This window comes from Cryptomeria japonica, chromosome 9 (genome assembly GCF_030272615.1).
Source record: "Cryptomeria japonica chromosome 9, Sugi_1.0, whole genome shotgun sequence".
NCBI classification, from domain to species: domain Eukaryota; kingdom Viridiplantae; phylum Streptophyta; class Pinopsida; order Cupressales; family Cupressaceae; genus Cryptomeria; species Cryptomeria japonica.
The window spans coordinates 675,469,670-675,492,810 of record NC_081413.1 but is presented as its reverse complement, the minus strand read 5'-3'; the positions used below and the strand labels follow the sequence as shown (position 1 = coordinate 675,492,810).

The 23,141-nt window shown below is 35.4% G+C and overlaps 1 protein-coding gene across 8 annotated transcripts in view; it reads left to right on the top strand.

The window, feature by feature from the left end:
* The first annotated feature begins 8,705 nt into the window (after window positions 1-8,705).
* LOC131077228 (cyclin-dependent kinase F-4) overlaps window positions 8,706-23,141 on the top strand; it is a 65,817-nt gene continuing 51,381 nt past the window's right edge. For 2 of the 8 annotated variants that reach the window (XR_009358883.1, XM_058014683.2), the window contains exon 1: window positions 8,708-8,900. The gene's annotated coding sequence lies outside the window, so the exon portion shown is untranslated. Of the gene's footprint in view, window positions 8,901-22,250; window positions 22,303-23,141 lie in introns of all 8 variants that reach the window. The other 6 variants (XM_058014678.2, XM_058014680.2, XM_058014681.2 and 3 more) reach the window with 5 other exon arrangements.

The window sequence follows — 23,141 nt, the reverse complement described above, 5'->3', positions numbered from 1 at the left end:
CTCTCTCTTCTTGCAGGTACTTCCACCATGTTAAAGCTGCTCCCCTTAATCTTGATTTGGCAACCTTAACCTTTTGAGCCTCTGTCACTCCCTCATACTCAAAGTGGTTTTCCATGCCCTCAATCCATTCCATGACAGTGTCAATGTCCATCCTTCCATTGAAATGTGGCAATCCTTCAAAAGCTTTGGTGTTCAAAGCCTTAATAGCCTTCACAAAAGGTTCTTCATTAAACAAGGGATTTGGTTCAGGAATAATGTCATCTAAGTCAATGGTTTTCTTGCCTCTATCTTTGGTGTCTTCACCCCAAGGTCCTTCTGTCCTCTAATCCACCATTTCTTGCAGTTTATCCCTTATCTCACTCGTAGCTTCTTCAAGGAGTTGATTCTTCTCCTTCTGCTCTTCTACCTCCCTAGCCAGCTCTGCATTAGTGACCAGTTTGCTCTCCCCTACTGATTCACCAGTATATAGAGACATACACAGTCCAACAAATCTTTAACTCGCTCTGATACCAATCTAATGGGATGGGGTTAGGGATAAAATAGCTTAGTCTATGCTCTTGGATCCTTTCCTTGGATCACCTGGTGTTCTCCACACACCCTAGGGTCTCTAGGACTTCCTTCGCTTGAGGAGTCCCCTAGCCTTGCCCAATTCCACCCACCAATGAGTTGCAATGCTTCTCCTAAGGTCTCACCTACTCACGAGACTCAAAACCCCTTACTACGGCTAATAAGGGCTAGGCTTGTTCTACACCTTCCAAGGTCTTAGCAAGGTTATATTAAACCTAATTCATGGTCTTTCCACCCATTCATGTGCCCCCAAGAGGTTTCAAGCCTTCAACCCCTTACCGATTTCACTATTTTGTGTTTTGCCTACAAAATAGGGCTACAAAGATTAGGACCAATTAGGCCTCCTACCCGGTCCTTTAGGGATTCCTCTCACAAAGGATGCACAAACTACCCAAACTCCCAAAATGGACTACCATTCATTTGGCAAGGGCTTAAGGATTTCTCTGGTTTTGGGCCTTCAAGTGGTCATACAGTGCCTAGGGCAAATTTTGGGGTTTTTAAGGGATTTGTGAGGGTTTTTTTTATGGTCTGCCTGGGTCATAGTGGATGTTCTATGTTTTAGCCACCTTGTTTGGATTGGTGGGGGCTCCTCCTTCACACCAATGGTGCTTCACACACTCCTCTACACCTCCTCCAAAGGGTGCACTCTCCTCTGACCAACCTTGCTCTACAAGACCTCTCCACCAACGACCATTCCTAACCGGGCATTGTCCAGTCTCGCCTAGGAATGGGTCTCCAAATGGCTACCTTGCATTTTAAAGGGCCCTGCTTGCATAGAACTATGGTACAAGGTCTCTACTCTCATTCCCCATGGTTTCATGGTGATTCCACAATGGGGAATGGAGTTATGATTCCATTTGCACAAACCAATCCTAAACTAGACAGTGAAAAGATAGTTTTCAAAATATTTACAAACACACACAACCTGCAAATAAAAACCTAATCTAATTGCTCACAATGAAAGTATTTACACCATAGAAGACACTCCACATAGTTTTACACGCAAATCAATCCATTAACCTGCTCGGTTGCTTCATTCAAAATGACTGGTAACCAAAAAAAACAGTCACAGTCAAGCTTTTCTTCCTTGGGCCATACAATGTTTGGCATCCAACCCATTAACTTAGGGTTTGGAAATAATTATACTACCCTCTCCTCGGTCGGTGTGCCAAAATTAGGGCTCTCCACGCTCAATAAGAGTCTTTGACCTTTTGGGTGGAAAAGTTGCTTGACAACTTTTAAAAGTCGTCATGCAACTTTTGCATCTTTTGAGCAACTTTGCCATTGTTGCTTTTCATGACTCCTAGGCCTATTTTGGGCTATCCTAAGGACATCAACATACCATTAAGACCTAACACACATCCAAGGCACACTCAACCTCTCATGCACAAGAAATCACAACAAAAACACTAAGGATCTAAAACTAGGACCTAGTCAAACACAAATGAGCTCATGGCTCTTATTACATATACAATGGCTTCAAAAGAAGCACAACCCCAACAAAACAAAGGAGGAAGAGCTTGGAAGGGTGCTCCTGCACCACTAATTGGGGCCTAATTTGAACCCTAGGCCTTATCCAAAATTTGACTGGGAACTACTTCTCCATGCTGGCATATGTCAAAAAATTAATACGTTTGGCGACATGCAAGTATATAAGGAGGTCTTCCCCTCTCATTTGGTCATAAGGCATAAGGCGATAATAAGGTGATAAGGCAAGGATAAGAGGGATAACTACATTCAAGAAATCAAGCATTAAAGCATTCATCATCAATCATTTCTAGAGTTCTTCAAGGTTGCATATTCTTCATCCATCCATTATGGAACAACATTACATCATTCATTTGCAAGTGTGTGTATGTGATTATGATTTTGTCATGTTCATGCTATTCATACAGCATATGTGATTACATTCAAGAAGCGAAGCACCATTATTAGTCATTGCAGATCTGAGGTATACATTTCCATTATTCATTTAAGTATTTGTAACGTTTCATTCAAGGTTGATTTCTCAACCGGAGTTTGACTTGGGCAAACCCCCATTCCTAACCTATTTCCCTTTCTTTCTATGTGTAGGAAACAGGCGCACGACTGTACTTCTCATAATAAGCTTTAGGCATAGAGACAAAACAACCCATTTTGGTGTGCGTAAAATTCGAAGGACTGTGTGGCCGCATCATGGTCTCTGCTTTTTGGGGGCATTTCAAGGGGTGGGTTTGAATCAACTTATACTGCTAAATTCCAAGTGCATGACAAAACCTCGAACCTGTAGCTAATTATTTTCTTAGTTTTGTCTTCAATTTCAACACTTTACCCTAAATCAACATTTCAACTTACAAAAGAGGGAAACACACATCATAATCAATCAATCCACTTAGTATTTAGTCCTTATTTGATTTGTGATTAAATCTAATGGATTCCTCCCCTCTTTTGAATGTAAAGGAATTTCTCCCCCAAAAGAAAAAAATGATTTGGTGATTTCTCCTTCTACGTTGCAAATTGCCAAATCAAAATTTCCCCTTTACATCTTGATACTATGCACAAGTAACTAGATAATGTATTATGTTGCCATGGATGCACCAGTGTAAAAATAGTACAATAATCTAGTACAATGGTTGTCATGGTCATTATTTTTTAGTAGAAGTGATTTCAATAAAAAATAGGGGGAGAAACAACAACTTGGGAACATTTATTAGGGGAAGAGCACCAGTAGTTGAGCACCCTGACTTCGCGCTTCTCAAAATCCTATGTGGAAATTTCAAATCACTCCCAATTTTTTACAGTAGCTTACTTGGCAAGTCCCCTGCTTTTAACTAAGCTTTCAGCACCACATCATCAAGTATGGTGCCACATCAACATGCTTTTTGCCAAGGTGTCCAAAACAACCCAAAAAAAAAGTGAGACCAATAGGCGTGCAAAAGAGGCCCCAATAGTTGTGCAACTGATATGACATCACTTGATTGGTTACTTTTTACAATATTAGTACATTTCCTAACAACTATTGGTACATTTCCTAACAAAAATTGATATTTTATGTTTCAAACAATAGGTTTTATTTGTTCAATTTTTAGAACAAAAGGTATCAACAACCCTCACAACAATTGATACATGCTCAACTACTTGTACTCTTCCCCTATACGATTTATATCATGCAAACATATTATATGTTTTATAATCTATAGGTGATCTATAGGCGAGTGTAATTTTTTGCACGACTCTTATCTTTGGCTCATGTGAAGGCAGTGCGTTGGGCTTTTCGAACTCAGGAAACTCTTAACATGCACAGGTTTTTTGCTAACTTTGTTTTGTTTTGCAGGCATTTATTAGTTTTCAAACTCCAAAAGACAGGTGGATGGTCCGACCTTTCAGTACACGTTTATGTGGCATCCTTCATGCTTCTCTCAGAAGAAAAAGGTTTTACAAAGGGTAGAGACTTCAAGTCTTGTCCGAATGCAACAGTGGTCGCTATTGCCAAACAAAGGGGGAATGCAGAGAGATAACTGTGTGTTCAACTTATCAAAGGGAGCATATGGAGTACATGCTGTGTAAATACATAGTCTACATTTCAGTGGCAAAATGGGAGCGACCATTCACAGAGCACATTTCATATGAGCTTCTTGGCCAGGTATTCTACATTCGCAGTTACCAGGTCAGAAAGAGTGTTAAAAGGATAATTAAAGAAGAAATTTTGTTTCCTCGGTTCAAAAGTATGATCTTTGGGAAGGTCAAGCGCATATTGGACATCTTTTCCCGCGATAGTTTCTTCTTAACAAGCATGTTTACCTATCAATCTATGATAATTTCAAGCACACCCTGGAGAGAGTTTTACATACATTCATCATGCTTTGGATAGGCATCACAGAGTAGTTGGGCAAGATATGACAGATATGGTAAAAAAGGAGGTTAATGCAATGCTCATTTTATTGAATGTTCATCATGATGTTGTGGATCATCCTTGCCAATCTTCATTTACATAGAGCACTCGAATTAATAGTAACTCATAGCCCACATTACCAAACCTTAACATCCCACCAAGGGTTGTTGTAGTGCAGGTCAGAGCTGACATTGCGTGTACCTCTCATGTGTCGTTAGTTGGTGAAAGGGGTTTGATTCAAGGACAAGAAGATAAAAATGAAATGAATCCACAAGCAATGAAAGAGTAGATTATGCATAGTTTTTGTTTGTACTTTGTTTTCAATTTTGTAATTCAGCGAATGGGAACATAACAATTGGTGATATAGTATGTTAATAGGAAGCAATATTAGAATTAGGGATTAAATCTTGGATGATGATAGCTGTAATCAAAGCATATTCTGGCTGATAAGAGCCATTTTGTAATCTCAAAACTTTATTATTAATATATATCAGGCTTAATGTCTTTTACCCCCAAAAGTAAAATTGCTTTCATAACATTCAACCATGGATTCTATATAATTATATTTGAATTTAGTTTTCTAGGAATTAAGTGAATAATGAGCAAAGTAAAGTGTTGAGCTTGGATTGGAAGAACAAAAACCTAAACATGATTTTGTAATATTATCCAATCCTTTAAGAGTAAGTTTGGACAAGCATATGATAGATAAATCTACTGTCATATAATTTAAACAACCCTTTATGTGTATGTAAAAAATAGATACATGATCAATTGAGGATAATTTGATGGTTTCTTTACCAGATTCCACAATGATATGTAATGGTAATGCCCATTTAAATAATCTTGGGTGGGATCTCTCTATCATCAAAAGATATATCATGACAATTTGCATGTCTTATAGATTTAATCTTGATGCAACCTATATATATTTTAAGGCAATTTGTAGGTCCTCTCCATGAAAGAAGTGATGTACACACTAAGTTCCATGGGGGGATTTTAGCTTGGGTACTTTAAATTTTTTAATATCATAATAGTCCCTTGTTTAAGATGAAGCATGTCGTATAATATGTAAAATAGAAAAGTTTGTGGTAGACTAACATTTCACCTCTTTGTAACTTTTGATGTGTATGCTCAAGGAGATGATAATCTTGAGAATCATAAACAATATGAAAAGTAGGTGTAGGATGTAGACAAGTTATGCTAATACATGGGTCCACAGGTTAGAAAATAAAATAGAAGTTGTCCTCTCTAAATCTATTCTATCCTCTCATGAATTAGACTTGAAATATATATGTAATAATAGTATTGAATAAAATAGTAAAAGAAGTGTTAGAGCAAACAAGATGAATCAAATTAATGGGGGATTCACTCGCTAGGCAATATTATATCATGTGCGTTCATATTGGGGGGTTTAATATCACTGAAAATAATATATTGCCTATCTAGTGATAATAGGGGGGTTTTAATTTAGGGTATGAAAAAATACAATATTTGGTGAAAATAGGTTTTTTTAAAATTTGGGCCATGTATTGGGAAGGGGTGACAAAAAAAGAGTTTAGGGCAATATTTTTTGAAAATAGGGGGATTCTTTAGTATGTCATGAATGCGCATGATATAACCCAAGTTCACTAAGTGAATCCCCCATGATCAAACTATTCTAAATTTGTACCATGTAAACACAATCTAAACTCATTAGTCAACATAATATCATCAATATGCAAATAATTAGCAAGAAAAAATGATTTTACATGTAAATATGCCCCATTAGACCCACCACACTTGAATCATGTAAGAGTTCCTTATGAAAGCCCACACCATTGACTAGAGGAATTAGAGTTAGCTTCCTCCATTTCTGGACTATATCTCCTCCATTAAACGAACCGCCATTCGAGTAGTAGATTCCAGGGACCAATGACTCGCCTTCCCATTCCCTGGCAAATACCCCCTTCTATTATTGCCAGGCAGGCAGATTCCCCTCATGCAATATAGTAGGAAGTAAATAAGTGCCAATAAAATACTAATGACAGTCTAATAACCAATAAGGCATAACCTGTCACCATGAGATGAAGGAAAAGGCAAGAATAATTATCCATAGACTCAATATGAAATGGCAAAGAATGATAGTATATATGTTCACCACCATGTATGAAATATGAAATTCATGTGAAGCACATGAATATATATAATTGCTATGACATTTAATAAATTTATCACCATCAAGTACACTAATGCAATATCTAGGTGAATTACACGATGGACCTTGCTTAGTCTGTGACCATCATTGAACTACAAAACATGTGCTCATTGTGAAATATGTGAACAAATAAATAAATAATATCCAAAAACATAAGATACTAATCAACCTCATGAAGGAGGGGAAAGATAAAATATGATAAACTAACACATTTATAGAAGGCGAATGCATATCCATAGCATAAAAGTTCACAACTATATGAAGGATAAATGCGTTGTATAATATGAAAGATACAAACACATGTCATACTATGAAATAAACACATGTAAAATAGCCATGGAACAAATCATAATTGGTGCCATAATGATGTGATATTCTAGGGTGATAGGGGTGAGATAAATGATAACTCACTATTCATACCCAAATGTTAATCAAAATATTTTGGAAGATAAAGATCAAATCCTTAAGTAAGGTTGAAAATATACAAACATTCAAAATAATTTAGATCTAAAAATATAAATAGAATTTATATAAAAGGTGGATATGTATGGAACTAGATGGGTTCACAAAAAAGTGAAGGGAATCAACTTTTCCTCATGTCTAATATAGGCTAATCTAGTAAAATACACACAAATAAGTGTAAGCTTGCTTGTATTAATAAATGAGACTTGAGTATCAATAAATTGATGATTTACAACAACTAGTAAAAATAAATAAATAATTATACATAGCTCAATAATCTAACAATACATTAGGATTGCTATTGATTTGAATATGATGCATTTTGAGTTCCAGAACACTAAGTATCAAACTAGTGAATTGCTTAGGAATTAGAATATCTTGTTATGATTAGGAAAGAACACATTTGATTGTTAGGGATGAATTTGTGATTGCAAAAATTTCATGCATGTGTTTTGTAGACTTTTGTTTTCAACTTTGCCAAGTGTGTCTTGATTTTCTTTATACTTCTTGATATTTATGCATTTGCATTATTTGATAATACCTTTGTGAGGTTACCAATATGTCACGAGGGGACATGTTATATAAGGTCCACTCATGTGTATATCAATAATAGATAATCGTATTTATGCTCCTATAATACTTGTGTTGAATTAGATTCCCCTTAACACATTAAATGAAGTGTGTAAGTATGAATTAATTCCTTTATTCTTTTAGATTAGAATGAATGCATCAAATACCTTTAAATATAAAGACATATCAACATATCACACAAACTCATGTTTAGTTGTCCTAAGCAAGGGGGCAAATGTGAGAAGTTCACCATAGTTACGTTTTTAATTTTAAAGTTGTGTATGATGAGTTGATGACTACAACAATAACCTTATGACTACAAACTAGTCATAGGACAAAAGGACTAGATCTGAGTGGATGATGTGTGCATGGAAATAATTGTTCACATAAGCATAATAAACATGTGGATATAGATAATGTATATGAATAGAAATAAATAATAGACACACATAAATATGTGTAAATGATAGGTAGATAACAAAGACAAAAGACCTAACTTTTCATTATGTTATATCATTTTCATTATATCTATAATTAATAGAAAATGACATAATATACAAATTTCACCATTAAAACTTTCACCCACCTAATCAAATCTCCTCTAATATTATTGTACTCCCTTAAACATAAATGAAGTATACACCATCATACAACCTAAAATAAAATCTAAGGTCACATTTCCAAATACAAAACTTTCCACAATTAAGGAAAAAAATAAATGGACTAAAAATAAATAAATTAGATTTATACTATTAACACTCTTCAAATGTTATTCTGTAATAGGAAAAAAGACACATCATTATTCTCAAAGTTCCCGTTCCATATGCAAAGAGCGCCACTAGTCAAAGGTTCTCATTATATCTAGCAGTTGTACAGAATCTGATTAAATGGCGAAATATCTATCCGTCAATAAACCGCCAGAGTTAAGTTATGTAAACCCCGGTTCGACGAATATGCCGTAATGCGCATAAAATGAAAATATCTCGTTAGCCACTAGTCAAAGGTTCTCATTATATCTAGCAGTTGTGCAGAATCTGATTAAATGGCGAAATATCTATCCGTCAATAAACCGCCAGAGTTAAGTTATGTAAACCCCGGTTCGACGAATATGCCGTAATGCGCATAAAATGAAAATATCTCGTTATCTTTATCTTTCGAGGGTTCGGATTCATGTTTTGGGAACAAGTAACCTCTTCTCTGCAACTATGGGTGAATTTCGGTTCTAACTGTAATCAAGTAAGAATTCATTTAGTTTATCTGTTATTGTTCTACGTTATTTCAAACTAACGTTATGAATTTGTTAAATGCCGGTTATTTTGTTTCAATTTTACGAATTGTACCAGGGAAAAATTCTTTTTCGGCCGATCGAAGGCACAATTGCTATTCTATCACTAAAAAAAATTGAATTATGAATTTCGGCCGCTATATTTTGCTTTGATTTTACACAAGGATAATATTTGAGCCCAGATCTTGCACGAGAGTGTTTAGGGTAAAACTATTGGAAAGTACTCTCTTGCATTTGAAGAGGATTGAGAAATGATTTGGTTTTGTCTTTGGGAGAATGAGTATTTAAATGGGATATGTATAGACAGATGATAGAGGGTAGTTTATGCGTAATTTTATTTTGGATTGGGTAATTTTCCGTTCAGGAAGCCTTTGATTGCCTTCGTCAAATTTGTCCAGAAATTGCACCTTGCTTCTCTGGTTGCGGTTTTCTGCGCCCTGCAGTGGAGGCCATTGTTTACTTGATTTGAGCACACTACATTTATGATTTTATCCATATTAATATGTAACATATTTCCTCTGGATTTGAACATGAGAGGATTTACCACTCGAGTTCATCGCATTCAACTAATCTAGCATAATATTTGTTAGGTAAGCCGACTATTTTTCTGAATTGCATCAAGTGGAACATACTTTAAGTTTTATTTTTTATTTTTTTAAATGCACGTACTTTTTAACGTGACCAGCCTCACGCCCTCCGCTGCTGTATGAAATGCTTTTGACCCAGAGTTATGAATTTGACGTCACAAGCGGGAACTCGTTCCCACGAAGGCACAAACCTGCGATCACATTGGCGTGAGAATTTAGTTGTCACAACAACAACACCACCACCACCATTTAACCAACACACTACTATGGGATGAACTCCACTTTAAATTCTTTGCCATTTGATTTTCACAATTATATTACAGTGTGCGTGGATCATATAATTATGACTATTATATTACATCATGTGTGGATCATATAATTATGACTATTATTAATTATATTACAGTGCGTGGATTACATAATTGTGACAAGTATAGTACACGGTTTGTAGATTTCATAATTGTGACTGTTATATTACATGGTTTGTGGTTTGCATAATTGTGAGGGTTATATCACAAAGTGTTTGGAGTATATATTTCTGACTGCTATGTTACACATTGTTGCGACTGTCAATATGATATTGGTAAATTGCCAATCCCTTCCAAACTTATTGTTAACCAGTATGATCTAAATACTGCAATTTATTAGTGAGGCTCCCCCAAAATTATGTAAAGTGCTAACTGTTAAAACTTGAACCAGAATATAGAAAATCAGAGAACAGAAAATAGAGAAAGAAACACAAATGATCAAGCCCTCTTATCCTGGGAAAACCCTCCACCTTGAAAAATAAATTAAGAACAAGTCGTTTTGTAATCTCTATATATACGCTTGTATATTGTTGAATACATTATCTGATTATTGAATCATTCATTCAATTTATTTTTGAAGGTGGAGGGTTTTCCCTGGATAAGAGGGCTTATTCATCTGTGTTTCTTTCTCTATTTTCTGTTCTCTGATTTTCTATATTCTGGTTCAAGTTTTAACAGTTAGCACTTTACATAATTTTGGGGGAGCCTCACTAATAACAGTTAGCTTTGATACCATGAAAAATAAATTGAATGAATGATTCAATAATCGGATAATGTTTTCAACAATATACAAGTGTATATATAGAGATTACAAGACAACGTTCTAAATTAAGAACAAGTCGTTTAAAGTGAACTACCAAAAAGCTAAATGCTAAATAAAGCTTAAAAGCTAATTAACTAAAAAGAAAAAGCTAAATGCTACATAAAGCTTAAAAGCTAAATGACCATTAAACAAGGAACTAAATATAGGTGACTAAAATATAATTAAATATTCTAATACACTCCCTTAATGGTCATTCTATCTACTAACTACCCTACAGAAGACACTATAGGTCTTTTGATCACAAATGAAAAGAACACTCTGCTACAGTGGAGACCCTCCCTGGATCTGAAAAGTGTTAATGACCAAGAATACCAAAATCCATCCAACCTGACGTTGGGTAACCAAACTGAAACCTGAAACCATGATTTTGAGGAAAAATCGGCAAACCCTCCAAAACTGAAGATACAAATCATCATTTTTGTGGAAAAAAATTGTAAAAACCCTTGAAACGATTTTTGTGGAAAAAAATTGAACAAAACCTTGAAACTTTGCATGGCAAGACCCAAAACACCACGTGGTAAGACACCAAACATCACGTGGTAAAACATCAGACATCATGGAGGGAAACACTAGACAACATCACGTGGTAAAATACCAAACAGCACGTGGTAAAAACAACAAACCTCACGCGGCAAAATAGTAGACATCACGTGGTAAAACAACACTCCCTGATTTTTGAGGAAAAAACAAGCAAAACCCTCCCATGATTTTTTGTGGAGAAAAATCAGAAAACCCATGCGAGCTTTGCAGATGACAGATAATAATTTTTAAGGAAAAAATTCTAAACCTTGCGAACAATTTTTGAGGAAAAAAAATGTGAAAACCTTGGGACCTGTAGGACTTGGTCTGGCCTAAATCAATCTGATCAAGGCAACAATATGCAGATATCGTGAACATGCACCGTTTCTAGGTGTTGTGGCAATTGTTGAACTTTTGACTGTGTTCCAACATGATGTTGGTCAAAGATGCCATCACGAAAATGGAAGTTGAACGAGGTCAACCTAGTGAAAGCATGAGACAGAAGAATCTGATTCAAAAATCAGAATAGAAGTCGCTGCACAAAAAATCTGAAACCTTGGAGGAGAATTCAGGCATGAATTCCAAGGCGCGAATTTCGAGGTTTGGAAGAAACCCAGAAATTAAAAAATTTCTGCAAACTTAAAACAGTATAAACGGTGCCTAGAAAACACCAAAATTCCCGACGTCCACAAAATTAGTAGAAATTGTGGACTATTTTTAAATTCCAAAGCAAATTCCTTGGCACAAAATTTAAGGCACGAAAAATGAGGCACCCAGAAAAGTATGAGACCAACCCAGAAAAGCTCTCGAAAAACTCACCAAGAATTTGAAATCAGAATGCAGATCCGACGGCTCAAAAATTGAGGCACGGAAAACGATGCACCCCAAAAACTCTAACGACGACTCTGTTGAGGTCTCGAAAAACCCACCAAGAATTTGCAACCAGAAAAAATTTTCGACTTGAATTGAAGGGTCAAAACCTTAGTCAAAAATTGCAAAACCCTAGGAAAATTTTCAATCTGCAAAAAAAAAACCTCTAGGTTGCAGGCCCGAAAATCTCCAGAACCCTAAAAAAAACATGAATTGCTGCCCAGCACAAAGAAATTTGCCCACAAACCAGAAACCCTCGAAATCCTCAAAAAGCCTTCAAAAAAACAAAATCGTTTTTTTTAACAAAAAAAAACAATTAAAAAAAATTTGGAAAATATTCCAGAAAGAAGGCCATGAATTTTTATTAAAAAATTCGCCAAACTTTAAAGAATCCCATTGACTCGCTTTGATACCATGAAAAATAAATTGAATGAATGATTCAATAATCGGATAATGTATTCAACAATATACAAGCGTATATATAGAGATTACAAGACGACGTTCTAAAATAAGAACAAGTCGTTTAAAGTGAACTACCAAAAAGCTAAACGCTAAATAAAGCTTAAAAGCTAATTAACTAAAAAGAAAAAGCTAAATGCTAAATAAAGCTTAAAAGCTAAATGACCATTAAACAAGGAACTAAATATAGGTGACTAAAATATAATTAAATATATTAATACACCTGAGGGTGAAAAACCCAGCCCACTCAAAATTAACTTTATTATATCTTTAGAAAAGAATACAATTGATGACAGTCGCATAATACTATCAATCATAATGAACTCAGCTGATACAACTTGAATACAAACCAAAACCTTCCTATATCTGAAACTCAGTATGCAGAAAGAAATACACACTTTTTCTGATCTGACAGACACGATCATAAGGAAGAAGAAGCCGATCAAGAAGGCTGCCAAAGAAGAAGACGTGACAAGGAAGAAATGACCAATATAACATATCAGAATATCAAAGAAGAGTCACACGAAGGGAGAGGTAGAAGCATGGACAGTTACTTCTGTACGGACAGCCTCATCACCTCCACCGACAGCCACATCACCTTCACCGACAGCCGTTGCAACATGAAGAGTCACCGACAGTAAACAAGGCAAAGAAGGAACAGAAGCTAAGGAGCCGATGCTAGATAAGATAAATAAGGAGCCGATAATCTCTATCGAAGCTATATCTTCAACACTAACCGTGATTTTTGAAGAAAAACAATTGTGTTTGTTAGTAGAAAAAAATGTGATGTTGAAGCTTTGCATAGTTGACTGCTGAAGAAACCTATTGAGGAATAAAATCTAATCCTTAGTTCATGTTAACAAGATACATCTGAAAATGCTGTGGCTTGTGAAAATAAATCCCTATGCAGGTTACTCTAAATCCCTACTGCAAAAATAGGGAAATTGCCAAAGTTGCCTTTAATCAAAGATTTTGGTAACAGTAGCTGTTACTATGTTTCAGTTGAGGAATAATGTATTCAATATCCTTTCATTTGTTTGGCAGTAGAATTAGGACGTACTTAATAGAATTCTGGAAGGGCATGTAAGGTTCAGGTTTATATTGCAACACTTGAAAATTTAGGTGCTCACTTCAATAAAGGTCCCTCTTTTCAGCTTGGATGTGGTTTAGTTAGTGCTAAGTTGGAGTATTTACTGCCACAGTGACCCATATTGTTACCTGTACGATATGATTTAAGTGGCCTATCCAGTTGATTATACAAGGTTTTTTTTTTGTTTAATTTTAATTTTTAGTTTTCTATCAAATGAAAGTGCTCCACTTTAGCAATGAGGAATAATTTTTTTATAATTTAAGATTGACATTTTTAATGCTCGACAACCTCACCTACCTTTTGTTCAATACATGACAACTTTTGTAACATGTTCCTGCATATGTTCTGGGTTATTGTTTCCTAGGACTCTCCCTTATTGCTGTAGAGGACTTGAACATAACTCAGTCTAATAAACTCCTTTTACTATTACACTTGAACTATTTGGAACACTTTGCTTTTTAAAATTGCAGTTTTTTCAAGTGAAATTGTATCCAATAGAATATCCTGTCCTTTCAAGTGAATTCTATTGGACTTGTATTTTCTAGTTAATAGTAACAACTTTTATGTATAATTTTTAGGGCTTGAAGGAAATAAAAATAAAGAGAAAACACCATAAGCAAATTGAATCTGTTAAATAGTAGCTCTATGTTGATGCCAATGTATAAATAACAATAGAATCTATGTATGACCAAAAGTAACTACCATGCGTGTCTGATGATTATGATTATGGTTGTAAACCAATGAATGAAGCACTTATGAAGTAGTTCAATTCCCAACTTCATTAGTCCTAGGTAATATAGGTACTACATGACTTAGCATTACTATGGAGTCGTAGTATGCAAGAAAGTTAATTGTCATCAATCATAATCATGAGCTCATTTTTAATGTATAGAATGATAATTGTAGAAAGTTGATCAAAACATGTGAAAATTGGATGACTCATGGCATGCACTCTATCGATTTGTGTATTGTGCAAAGGTACACTAACCTGGGAAATATTATGTTCATCTTGAAAAGTGGTAGAATTTTTGCTAATCCTTAGTTATCATTGATGAATGGTTGTTGCATTAGCTTGGGTATTGTGAAACAATTCCCAGTACAAGTGGCTACTTTAGAAAGGTTAGTTATATCATTTTAAATACTCAAGGTAGAAGCTCAAAATGTCATTGAAAATAAAGTTTAATCTAAGCCTATTCTAATAGCTATAATTTATTAGTAGTTTCCACAAAAATTATCAAAAGATGAGATGATTAGGGAGAAAGAAGAGATTTACTAACACAATCCCACTACTTATGCCCATTCACTAGTTGAAATTAGACCAAGCTTGTGTTTGCCAAGGCACTGCAATACAATACAACTTTAGTGTATAAATGGAATCCAAATTTCACTCTAAATCAAAGAATAATCTAGTTTTAGTGAAAGCTCATGGATGCATGGCCAATTTTGTTATATGAGATGTGATTTTTGATTTTTTAATGTTAGAGTTTATCTGTCTTCCTACAATTTGGTTCAACATGGCTTGTAATTGAGGCAAATTCCCCTTGTCTTAGTCAAATTTTGTAGTTTTGTGACACACATGGTGTCATGCCCCCTACCATAAGAAAGCAGAGATAACCAATATAACCAATCTCAGCTTTCATTTATACTAAACTAAGGATTTAAGATTAAGGGAGGCTGACCTCATCAAGGACTAGATATTAAGGCCAACCCAGAATTATAACTTGAAAATGGTAGCAATCAGGAATAACCTATATATATAACCAGATATATAAGAGCAATCTATATGAATGGCTGACCTCTCTTTTCTTATTGGCATATATGCAAGACATTTTCTATGCTGTCCAACCTTAGTTACGGCACAAATTAATATTTCTGGCCAACCACCTTTGCCAAGACAAACACATGCTAGCCGACCTATGTCTTTATTAATGTAGGCTCACCTATTTCTAGCGCAATCATCAATGAGATGCCTTCCTTGTAAGGGTCGCCCCTCTCTATATGGCTGCCTCTTTAGAGAGGGCTAAAATAAATTTAATTAACTGAAGAGGCTGACTAGTCACATCTCTTTGGGATAAGTCGTCCTTCTTGGAGAAAACACACCCCTTGGGTATGGTATAAAAGGAGGGTCAGGCCTTGGAAAGAAATAATCTCTGTATTGAAGAGCAGATAAAGAACAAGAGAGCAGATCAAATATGCAGATCTGCAAACAGAAATCAGCAGACTGATGATGCAGCATCATCGAATCAAATAAACTACAGCAATCAGCAAATACAAGGAATTGCAACATTCTATCAAGAAGATACACCCAGATCAGACGTGTGAGAGCAGAAGACCTCTAACCATTTCAGATCTGTTTTAACAAGCATCTAATAACTTTAATAATTGCTCGTGGTATATATTTAGCCTATGCATTATTTGTCAACATTTATCTTTTATATATTTATGTGTATGATTGGATATAAAATGCATATGTCTGTTAATGAATCTGATTGTAAACCCCCATCATGTAGGGAAGGAAGGAGGTGTAAGGAAGAGGGGTAAGTATGAGATTGCCATCTAAGTAGGCCACCCCGAGTGGATGTCCATGTTGCCTGCTTTGGGGCCAAGAGGGCAAAGGTCTGCTCTTGGGCTTAGATAGGAAGATTAAGAGGTCCCCTATTATGATCTCCCCTTTGACTCCACAATGATTGGTTATTGACCTTAGGGGATGAGGCATGGATAGGGAAAGCAGGTTCAAGCACCGCACTAGGTAGACCACCGTGAGTAGATGTCCATGTTGCCTGACATTGGGGAGAAAGGGGCTAGTGTCAGCTCTTGGGCTTAGTGGGGGGATGGCTTTAAGCGAACTTGTCATGCTTCTTCCTCCAAACCCTAATGTGTCTGAATGGTAGGGAGTGATATAGATATTGTCTATATGTTGATTTGAGATAATTACATGTTCTTATCTAACCCTAGTAATTGAAGAAGTATCTATGTATATGTATCCTTGGTTATGGTTGCAGGATCTAAATCAGGGCGTATATTGTTTAAAAGAGGTAACCCATTGGTTAACTAAAATGATATATCCGACCTTGATAAAGTGCTGTAAAATGATATATCCGACCTTGTTCAATTTTTTGTATTTTGGTTGGTTTAGTTATCGAATTTTGATCCCAAAGTCAACCCTATGCTTCTATCCTACTTGTTGTAAATGCATTGACAACATGCAAATGTGCTAAAATAAGTTTCAAATATGCCCAAATAAGTTGAAAATGTTCCTAAAGAAGTTTTAAATGTGCTAAGTCACTATTTTGCTTCTCCACAACATGCATGTGTAATATTCTTCCCAGAATTTTTTACTGAAACTTGCAGTTTTCACAATGTTATTATGCAGGAATTTTGTCAAACAGTTTGCATTCAATTTTGTGTTGACATAATATAATAAACAGTCACCACATAAATTTATTTGACTATTTTGATATAGCCCTTTTGTTTTGATATATCTTTACCAAATAAATTTATACATGTGTAATATTCTTCCCAGAATTTTTTACTGAAACTTTCAGTTTTCACAATGTTATTATGCAGGAATTTTGTCAAACAGTTTGCATTCAATTTTGTTTTGACATGATATAATAAACAGTCACCACATAAATTTATTTTTACAATTTGTATATACTTCTGTCAAATTTTCTTTTACTCAATTATTGAATATGCACTAGTTAATATTTGAATATATATATATATATATATGATGTAAAATGATATATCCGACCTTGATAAAGTGCTGTTGATAATCCTTCCCAATATGGATTTAAAAATTTATTTGGTAAAGATATATCCCTAACCCTAACTCATCTCTTGCTTTATTGCAATTGTGATTCTAGGGAAAACTCTACGGTAAATCCAAAAGGGGATATTACACATAGGTCAATTTCACAATCTTTGATAGTTTAAGTAGCGTGTGTTGTTTGATCACTCCATAAAAATCTTCATTTGATGATACATAAGGATCTAATATGCAATAGGTAAAATTTCCAAGTCCAATCTTTGTCGTTGGTCCATGTTAGCTTAGTAGACTTGATGTTTTATCTCAACATTAAGAGTTCTTTTATCAATGGTAGGGTGCATTCTTAATTCTTTTATTTTAATTCGTGGCGTATGATTGCTAGGTGCCATGTAGCACACTCTTGGGACTTTGGTCCAAAAGTCTTTCTTATTTTCTTCTCGAAAAGGTTGTGATTGTTTGATATGCTCAACCATATCTAATCTATCAATCCATGTGCCTAGCCTATTTTGTAGTTATATTGCTTGTAACAATTGATTTTTGAAGTTTGACACACGTAGAAGTTTGCAAAGGTATTTCAATAGTAGTACACTTCAAGTGGGATTTTGGCCACTATTTTGAAAATCTCCTTTTTTTTGTGGAAAATATTGAGCAACATTCAAGCTTGGTGGCTACCTTTCAAGTGCCAACAATTAGTCTCAAATACTGCAACGGATTTCCTTATAGAATAGAGGACCATAAATTCAAGAACGATTACCTTGCATCCATTTCAAGGGTACTGGAACTGCTTGAATGATATCATTTCAAGGGTTTGTTTTATGTGTGTTTATGTTTGGTTGTAGAGATAATGAAATGATATATAATCGGCATGAGCCTTTTACTTTTTAGTTATTTCTTTTTGCATCTTTCTCCCATTTCTCTTTTCAATTAGGCTTAAACTAAATAAACAAGAGCTGGCCTTTCAATCTTGGAGGAAAACTCAAGCCAAAAATATCCTTCCATGCATTATCAACACTATCTAAACGCATTATCTTTTAAAGGAGATCGTGATCAGGTCATTCAATCAATTCTAGAATACCATATACCATCCTTCACTAATTTCTCAAAGGCACACCAAAAGGTTAGAAAAATGGAAAAACAAAATCATTGCCAAGAGGCATGCTTTAGTCTCAAGAAGAACAAGGTAAAGGAACAAAACATAATGTAGAGGCAAGTGGATCGATACAAAATGCTAACACTAGTAGTGCTACCTAAGCTAGAAGCAAAGGGGAAGACACGTTTTATCGAAAAATTACCAGGTTGATCAAACCATTTCAGACATAGCCCCATGAGAGAGAATCATGCATGCAAGCTTATTGAATAACCATAATGCAAAGATAAAAGACATACTACAAGATTACACAAGATATACCTTTGCAAAACCCTTGAGTGGCAAAAAACCAACCTCCAATACATTTACATAGTCTCCATGAATACTTTTGAAAGTCTAAGCTCCTCCAATGCATACTCCATGTTTCCAAGCATGTAACGACACATCCCATGTCACACTTCACATAAGTACTCAACAAGGGAGCTCAATACAAATGATAGCCAAGCCAAACAACAAACTAGCTAACAAGTCAACATGTGCTTGCTTTTATAGGATCAAGCTCACAAAACAAAGGTAAAACCATGTGCCTCAAAATCATGAGTGTACAAAATCATTGATCTTAACATTTACTTTTTGGTACATTTTTTTTCCTAATATTAAATATTTTCCCATGTGCAAAACATAAAATATTTAATCAATGTTACATACAACTTTACAAGTGGACCCAAATAAGTATTTTATGTGGCTAAACACTGTTGGTATTTTGATGATGTTTAGTTGTGATTGTCATTGATGGACACACTTATTTGATGTATGAATTATTCTCAATCGGTAGCTGTTCTAACCAGTATTGTATGTATAGTCTTTGTTTGTTGAAGACTATCGGTGTTGTGCAAAAAATGCTTACCGGTCTTAGTATGACCGAAGAGCCCAAGCGGTATGAAGATCTCAAGCTGAACAAAGACCCTGAGCGGCAGTTAATGTGTTGATCGGAACACTATGTTCCAGTTTTCTAGTCTTCACTTGTTAACCGATATACATGTAATGTGTGATGAGTTATCATCCACCGACACTATGGCGGTGTCTCTGTGCCGTGTTACCAAATGTGTCTAGATGCACTGTACCTAGGAAATTGAAGTCTAATCTTATTGGACCGACATGAAATCAAGTTCCTATATAAGGACATCATGTCTAGGGTTTTCGATATAGAAGAGAAGTTGATATGTGCGAGTCTTTGAGAGAAGATTAGGTCTGATTGAGAAAAGGTATCTCGTGACTGAGATTGAGAGTGCAAAACATAGAAGACTGAGGTAATGCTTGAATGCATTAACAAGGAGTTGTCAAGGATTTAATCAAGCATTTTGTGCTACTATCTAGATCATTCACTTGTTGATTACTAATATCTTCAACAAGTTTGAAACCCTTAACCGGGTAGGCCCAGCCAAGCCTATTGTAAATCCTCTAACAAGGTGGTTCACAGTTGTGAATTTGAAATCCTCTAACAGGGTAGTCTCTAACAGGACTTATCTCCTAACAGAGATCTGGATTCCTAACAGGCTCTGTTCTGATGAAGAACATTGCAAGACCTTAACCGGTCTGACCTTAACAGGTCTGGTTACTATTCTACAGATAGTTGACTTGTGAGTTTTACTCTTCGTGGTTTTTCCCATTTGGGTTTCCACGTCAAAACATCTTGTGTTATGGTGATTGCACTTCTGTGGGTGAATGCTTTATTTGCTATTTGGCTTGTTTATGTTCTAATTAGTTTATTGTTTAACCTGCTACACCAGTCTGCAGTTAAACTGCTTAAGTGTTTGTTTAATTTATTGTGTATACTAATTCACCCCCCCCTCTTAGTATTCATCAAACACATCTCCTAAAGATGCACCACAATTAAATATTTATTTTACATAAGTAAAATAATTTTTGTGCAAGGTATGCATAAGCAATTTTAAAATATACATGAAAAAGCTTAGAACAAGGACAATCTCAAAGAGCTAGCTAGAAGGGCTTAAGTAGTCTTTGGGCTCCCTTTAGCTGATCAAGGCTTGATGCGAGGTATTAGAAAACTAAAGTAGAAGCAAAACATCCTATGTTTTAATGTTGCAATTTTTGGAGATGGGTTAGACTTTGTGTTTAATTGTGAAAATAGAGATTGGCAAGGTGGAGGCTTTTCTCTCTCCTATGATTGTGAGTGACAAGATGTGTCATGAAACTATATGATAGCTCCTTATACAAGTTAGTTTCAACAAGGATTATGAGCAAGACAAGCACCGCACAAAAGGTTGGTGACATTTTGGACAAGGATGGAGTCCTCATAGATTTTAGTTTCAATGGGGATCATGAGAAATGACAAGTAACAAAGGACAAGAACCACACAAAAGGTTAATGACATTTTGGACAAGGATGAAGCCAATTAAAGATGGAAAGAACAATAGTATATCTTAGGACAAATAGTAGTGGGTATTAAGGCTCATATCAATCAGTTGGTGCAATAGGGATTGCTTTCACTGTTTGATGACAATCAATAAATGCTGCCCCATGATACATTATTGAAGTTAATGAAAGGAAAAGAGCTAAGACAAGTCAATTTTCAATAAATTGTTAAGAGTGTCTTCTATTGATGAAGTGCAAGTAGTTTTCAAGCCCTTGGTGGAAGTGGAGGCCACCATTCAAATGACTGGCTCAAATGCAAGGTGAGTTAAACAAGGACACCATTGAGCTGGAGTGTCACTTTAGAACCTTGTGAAAGTTGAAATCCTTTTAGAGAAAGAATAGGGAGATCAATAGGTTTCCTTGGAGAGTTTGTAGATGGAAGGTATCAATTTATTTTTGAAATTTTGCTAAGGACCCTATGCCAAATAGATAGCTTGTGGTGGATTCCTTGTTCTTTCTTAGGTGAAAGAACCCTTGCTAGTCACAAAAATTGTAGTGATTTTTCATTATAGGTGGCATAACTCTTTTGTGTTGATAGAGTTTGGTTCAACATGGCTTGTAGTTGAGGCAAAGCCCCTTGTCTTAATCAAAATTTGTAGTTTTGTGATATGCATGGGCCAATTTCACAATCTTTGTTGTTTAAGCAACTTGCTCTATTTGATTACTACATTCGAATCTTCATCTGACAAAGTGTAAGGATCCGAGATGGAACAAGCAAGAGTTTCCAAGTTTGATCCCCATCATTGGTCCATGTTAGCTTGGTGGGCCCAAAGTTTTACCTTAGGAGTAAGAGTTTTATATCAATGGTTAGCCCCACCCTTAAGTTACCTTATTTTTGGTTCATAGAGTATGATTGCTAGGCGCCATGAGGCACACTCTTAGGGTTTTGTTCCAAAAGTCTTGCCTATATTCTTCTTGAAGTGGTGATGAACATTTTATATACATAGTCAATCTAATCTAATAGTTTGTGTGCCCCATGGCCTATTCCTTAGTTATTTTGGGCTCGATGGTCTTTTTTTAAAGTCTAAAGTTCACTTCAAGCAAGATTTTGGCTGCTATTTTTTGAAACTTGCCTTTTTTTTAGATAATACTGAATAGCATTCAAGCCAATCAACTCTCTTCCAAGTGTCAACTATCAATCTCAATTGCTCTGATGGTTGCACTTAAAGAGTAGAAAATTATAAATTCAAGAACAAGCACCTTGTGTTTGCCCGTGTAATTATTTATTTGAACTTTATTACTTAAGTTTACTTAGGTAGATAGGATAATGAGTACTTGTAAAATACTTCTTTCATGGTATATCACTTTTTAGGTTTTGAAACATTTTTAAAGAAATCTCTTGATTTTTTGTAGTTTTTGCTTCTTCCTCATCTTTACTGGATTTGGAAACGTGAGGCTATGTAAGGTAACTCTCTGCTAGCATTAATTAATCTATTTTGATATTAATTTCTCTTATTATCTTAAGTTGATAATTGTATTCTGCACGATTTGTAGGTTGCATGCAGCGTTTTTGTAATCTTCTATAGTCACCTAGCGAGGCTTGTATTTGGATTTTTATTGAATCCTACATGGTATCAGCGCCTTTTTGGCATCTTTAGTTGGTTCAGGCTTTTGATACATGAAGGTTTCAATGGAAGCTTTTTAGGAGAGAATAATATCTAATTATTAGGGTTTCTCTTTTTGATCTTATTTAAGGTGAATTTTGAAGCTTAATGGATCAAGCTTAGCTCACAATGGCATTTAGAAAGCTTGAGAAAGTCGAGATTGGCTTTCGTATCATCAAAACTAAAGACTTGGAAGCTTTGTTGCTCAAATGGGTTTAAGTGCTGAATTTGGCAAAAAACTTTTAATGATTCATTTTTATGCCAAATGGACCTCCATTGTGTCTAGAAGGCTACAAAACCCTTATTTTGATCTATAATTTGTCAATTTTGGTCTGAGACATTTTTGGTTATTTGTATCACAGTTCTGTAGAAAAAAAATCATAGGTCTGTAGGGCAAACATCTGGCTATTTCCACTAGCTTTGCTCACCTTTAGCTTCGTTGCCTTGTGGCAAAACAATTGGTTTTCTAGACAAAGGGCGGAGTCTAGTGATGGAAGTGGTTTTGAGTTAATCAAATGGTGGTTTTGGCATATTTAGTGCAAAGGAATCTTTTGGGGGCATCTCAAAATATTCCTTTGTTGTTGATGTCAACATGACATCATCATCTTATCCCAACTCTTGATTCCTCTCGAATGCAATT